This window comes from Poecilia formosa, unplaced genomic scaffold, assembly GCF_000485575.1.
Source record: "Poecilia formosa unplaced genomic scaffold, Poecilia_formosa-5.1.2 Scaffold124, whole genome shotgun sequence".
Lineage (NCBI taxonomy): Eukaryota > Metazoa > Chordata > Actinopteri > Cyprinodontiformes > Poeciliidae > Poecilia > Poecilia formosa.
The window spans coordinates 475096-481095 of record NW_006800063.1 but is presented as its reverse complement, the minus strand read 5'-3'; the positions used below and the strand labels follow the sequence as shown (position 1 = coordinate 481095).

Here is a 6000-nt window from a genome sequence, read left to right as displayed (position 1 = left end):
TTTCTTCTTTGCCAAATAATTAAAACTCAGTCAGTCATTAGTTTTCAAGTCTTGTCACAGATTCACATTTAAATGTTGCTATGAATGTTGACCAGGTTATTCTGACACAGCTGCTCTTTAATCTGCAGCCAGATTCACACTGTGCCATCCGAGGCCGTTAAAACCAAAACCTTTTGTCGTAAAAATAAAAACTCTGGTCGTGAGCAGGATTGGGTGGTCTGCGGTTGTTCAGTGTGAAAGCAGCTAATTTAGTTCTTCTCAGACAAATAAGACCTGACAAATGGGTCTGATGGTGGAGATGGTGGTAGGTATTCATCACGCAATAGGCGGGTTGTTGGTTCAATTGTCGCCCCACCCGCCTCTGTCGTTGTGTCCCTGAGCAAGACGCTTCACCCATCTTGCCTGCTGGTGGGGGTCAGAGGGTATCGCATGGCAGCATTGTTTCCGTCAGGCTTCCCACCATCAGTGTGCGTGTGTGAATGGGTGAACTGGTCTGTAGCTTTGGGCTCCTCTGGACTTGATAAGGCCCTAATGCAAGCACAAAGCCATTTACTTAAAATCAATCGGTATCTGCTTCTAGAAGAATCTGTTTACTTACTGTTGTGATGTGAAGACTTTTGCATTGCTTCCTGTCTCTTTTCAGCATCTGACTCTAATATTAAGACTTGCTGCTCATTTATTGATTTATATATGATTTATTGCTTGATATATCTTTTGGATCTGTCTGATGAAAATCCGCTGCAGTGACAAGTCCTGCAGTCTGACATCTTCCATTGTACAAGATGCTAACATGACTACAGTCACTTCAGTGTCATGTTCACGTAGCGCGACACATTCAAAACAAAACAATTTCAACTATTGTGAGTGTTGATTCAACTCTATCACAAATAACACTTTCAAAAGTGTAACTTCTACACCATCCAGAGTGGACCCATATAGACACTTTCAAAGTGTTGAATTTAACTCTGTAGGAGTTGATGGAACACTTCCAAATTTGCTGTGTGGGAAGGTTGTGTCAAATGAGCTCTTATTTAACCTCTGCAGGCTTTGCGTCCAGAATGATCTTGTTTTCACATTTCTTGGCCACAGCTTTCAGGTTAATAACAGAATAACATGACAACTAATTTCTCTCTGTGTTTTGTGTTAAAGATTAACTTAAATGAGTTTTCAGTGCATTTGGGAGAACAGAGAGAGCAGTCAGCACAAGCAGCATGTTTAAAAGCTGAGTGTGTGTTCAGCCAGGATGCTGGAGGTCTTCATCTTCCTTATAAATAGGCCTGTAAAAATGAAGCTAACAACTTCCTCTGTCATCCAGCCAAAACCACAACGTCTTACAATATTGCAGCAGATTTACCCCCCAGTTCTCCTAACAACAAACAGATTCCTCACACAGCCAGGATGCCAACTCATCACCAATCTTTCATTCAGAACTGAAAAGAAAATACTTTTCATTTATCCAAATTGGTAGGAAAAGAAAGTTTTAGCCAAGAGCAATCGATAAGGTCAAATGCAGGTGATAAAACAGCTTAATGACCCAAAATCCCAAACTGAATCACACTGAAGAAGAAAGAGCTTTGGTAATACTTTACTCCTTTTTTCCAAGACTCGCCTATATCAGCAAGGGTGTGTCTGAACAGGCAGTCATGACATGACACACACCAGAGACAGAAAACTAAAGTTATTTATTGCCAACAGAAACAAGTTTCACTGTCTCCGTTCAGCTAAAGGACAGGAAAATTACTAACAACAGCCGTCCTGTTGCACCTCGTGACAAGTTCACTGAAGGAATATCCCATCATATTTAATAGGCAGCAAAGTCCACTGTGAGAGGACAGACATACAAACAGATTAACATGAAACTTCATGTGTTTTTACTTCTTTTTGTTTTCAACACAAACTGCTCTGATTTTGCACATCTCTGCTTCAGTGAGGCGAAGAAATCCTCCCTGTTTGTGGCATTTCCAAGTATATTTTACCTACAATCATATTCAGGAAATTGGAATATTATTGAAAGGTTCGTCCACTTCGTGAACTGAGTGCACCAAACTAAATGCAACATATATGTTAATTACACTCAGACTCATTGTTTTTATTTATTTATGATCATTTTCTGCTTAAGTCTCATGAAAACAAGATTAGCATTAGAATCAGATCAATAATGAAAAGAAATATATATATATAAAGTATTCAAGACTTGCTTAAATGTATTTTTTTCAAAAGGTACTATTAATCTGATAAATAAACCTCATCAGAAAGCATTTTTAATTTATTGAATTACTGCAAATACTTGTAAACTAGATGCAGCAAAAGACTCATTTAGTACTATGCTGATTATTTTTAAGATTATAATAATCCTATTTAAGCATAATCGGATTCAGGTTACAAAATATTGAAATTACGTTTGACAGCGATCCTTCCAAACACAAGAACATCATTTAAAGTCTTGTTTTTGTTTTGTTTGTTTATGCATCTTTGCTGTTTCTCCAGTGAAACAGTGACTGCTCTGAAACCTGCTTACCTTCATCCAGAGGAGAAATGCATCCCCTGTCTGGACGCGGCACAGACCCAACATCACTGAGGTGAACTGGAACTTTTACAGAGAGCCACAACTCATGACCCGACGTCACAAATGCTCTCTTGTCTGAATTAAAGCCAATCCCAGTTACATAATGTTTACTTTTAGTAATATATTGGTGGGATACATCTAACAGGCAGCCACACAGTCCTTACTTCTTATACAGACATGTATAAGAAAAGATTACCTGTTCAAATCTCTTTGCAGACTCATTTATTTATTTATTTTTTACTTTAAAACAATCTTTTTTCTGCTTTGTATGTAAGAGCTGTCCACCCCCAAGTATGTCTGCCACAATCACCCCTGACTCACGCACATGCAGCAGTTCCTCTCTCTGCACGAGGCATTTAGCTGATGAGGTCACTCCTTCCTGAGCCTGAGGACAAACACACGGTTTGTTGTGGAGAAGCATCACAGGTGACCCACCTCACCCTGGACGGTCACTTTTCTCCACCTTTCCTCCAGGCAGACCGAGAGCCGCATGACTCAAAGAGAGAGTTTCTTCCCTCCGGACGTCTCAGTTCAGATACACTTTGAACTTTACATTTTTAGATTCAGATTCAAAATGCATGTTTCCGGGTAAGGATGACCCATTTATGCAACTGACTGACTAATTTTGTTTAAATAAATACATTGATTATTAAAGGTATTCAATGGATTGCGTCTGTGGCCACGACTTAACATCTCGTTGTGGGCATGACTTGTTTAATTAGAGTCCACAACTTAACAAGTTACGTATTTTGTGGGAACGACTTAATTATAACGAGTAATAATGGCCATGAGTAATTAAGTCATGGGCGCAAATTATGCAAGTTATCCACAAATTGTTTTTGTTTTTTTCTTTTCACCAGAAGGGCTTCACAGTCTTCTGGTGAAAAGAAGACTGCGAAGCAGTCAAACAATTGTTTGACTAACATTGTTTGTTAGTCAAACAATGTGAAATTATTTGACTAATTTCACATTGTTGCTATACTGAGTTGTTTATATTTTCTGGCATTTTTTAAAAATTCAAAATAGTAATGTTATTTATTTTTTTATTGTTAAATAAATCTCCTATTCTGTGCAGAGCCCACTGCCTTCTCGGTTATGACCTTTCACCTACTTTGCTTTTTTTTCTCTCTTTTCTTCTCTTTTACTCAAAATGTCCCTGCTGGACTTTTAGATCTGATCAAAATAACTTGTTGTGGCCACAGAGGGTTTCATCTCCAAAATATCAAGAATACCAAAACTCTCTAATTTGGTAGCGTAGGGTCGTGCAACCAACTTATTATTGCTCTTCCTGTTTTTACGAAAGCTGCTGACAGATCTTAAAGAATCAGATATTTACCTTATTTTGCAAATTTAGAAATTCAAAAAGCTTAAAAAAAATCCATTACTATGTCATATTTTTGAGTATTAATAATGATGTTGAAGCTTTAATATGAACCTGAATGTGTTACTTTTTCAAAATAATAGTTTCAGTAAAAGTAAGAACCACTAATTATTTAACGTTTTTAGGATTTTGCTTCCTCAGCAGTCAGTCACATGCAGCTTCTCCTGCATAGTAAGATGTCTCTTATCTTCTACGCATCATTGAAGATTAATCCTAATCCCCATCGTATAGCAAACGTATCATCATTTTTAGACCCCATGTTTTGCCACTATATGTTGGAGAAAACTATTCTTTAGTTCCTTTACACAACATATGACCTTATATTGAACCAAACTAACTTCCTGCTGGTACATAACTTTTGGAGTGCCTCCACATCTAAAAAACATCCTTTTATAGTTTGCCTACAGTATTACAGAAATGTACTTTTACTGTTATTGTTTATCAAAAAGATACAAAACTCTGCCTTGTACAAATGCTGATGCTCCAATGTAGACACCACCATTCACTCTTCAAACGTTGGGTATAAAAATCCAAAATGACCAGCACTCCACTATGTAAGACAGTGAACGTTACTGCACATATAGGCCAATTATTCTGAATATGAATGGGTTTTAGAAACAGAGCAATATAGAGGAGCAAAAATGCACAACTGATACCTGTTGTATAATGATTAATTTATGATAAAATTGTGACTATTTGAGGAATCCTGACATGGCTCTGTGCATAAATGTGCATGACTTGCCATCCTTTTTGTGGAAACAAAGAAGCTGTAAAAATGAGGTGATCTCAAGATCAAAGACCCTGAAAACACGATGGGTTTCTGTAAGGGCAAAAGTCTGACTTTTTTTGTGCTTTTAGTGCTTTTTGAAAACTCACTTGTCAGGAAGTATTTTATTAAGTATCACAAAAACTAATTATAATAAAAAAGAGTGAGCTGGCAGCTTCCTTTTTTTTTCAGCGTGAGAAAAAACTTGGATATTTCTGGGGACAGGCCAACAAAAACCAGGGACAGCCCCTGTTTTCTGGGACAAGTTGGGCAGAATTAGAACCTTTCAACATTTTTCATGAAATTTATCTAATGACTTTTCAATTAGTTCAAATGCACAAAGAGGATTTTGCTTTTATGAAACATTTTTGAGTCTGTAGAGGATGCAAAACATAGTTAGTTCTCCTGCTTTGTGCTTCTGTATGTGGTTGTGACGACACCGCAGGGAGCTTCACTGCTGAATGTTTGGACTGTAGTTTCCAGGGTAGAGTTTAGTTCAGAAGAGAGGAATGGCCAGAACGTTAATGATTCCACCAGATAGCTTCATTTTGCACAAGGAAAAAAACGTCTATATTTCCAGTATGTTTACAGAAAATAGCTCACATAGTCTAAGAATAGAACCCAAATATGTTATTTTCTATCCTTGTTTATTTAAAACATCCAGAAGGAATATGCTGGATGGACGTGGCAGGATGAGGTCATCTGTACACCAGACACTTTGGGATGTTGAGGCTCGTCCTGAGCAGAGCTTTTGGTTCAGATTCCTTCTTCTTCTGCAGTGTGAGCTGAAATCACAGAGCCACCAGGGAAGGCAGCTGGGCAGTGAGGGCTGGAGCATGCAGTGCTTCATCATAATTACCTAACTTTAGCTTTTTTTTCTGCAGTCTCTGCCATGTGTGTGTAAAAATGTCGCCTGTTGGTTAAGGGGCCAACAGCAAACTTGACTTGTGCAGATTATTATGGTTAGCACTGCCAAAACATCTGCATAGTTTTAATGTTTATACAAGTATTCAAGTTTCCTTCCACAGTCCAAGAACACTCATGTCAGGTCACACTGCAAATGCAAACGTGACATTTAACGGAAAACAATACATTGATTCAAATCTGTTTTCATCAAATTGCTATCAACACTCCTTAGTAGTGAGTTACTTAGAATGGTTGTGTTCAAGCTCTCGTCGAACTTTATAACATGCAGCGCTGGAAATTCAGTCAACTAACAGAGATGTATTGGAGCAGGGAAACATCTGAAATATACAGGAGACAAGAGTTTAAGGACCACTGTCTGGA

At 37.9% G+C, this 6000-nt stretch overlaps 1 long non-coding RNA gene across 1 annotated transcript; it reads left to right on the top strand.

Annotated features, from left to right (window-relative positions):
- The first annotated feature begins 2490 nt into the window (after positions 1 to 2490).
- LOC107837230 (uncharacterized) lies at positions 2491 to 3233 on the top strand. Its single transcript, XR_001663240.1, has 2 exons — positions 2491 to 2579; positions 2842 to 3233. It is a non-coding gene; the product is annotated as an uncharacterized LOC107837230 (long non-coding RNA).
- Positions 3234 to 6000: the final 2767 nt, after the last annotated feature.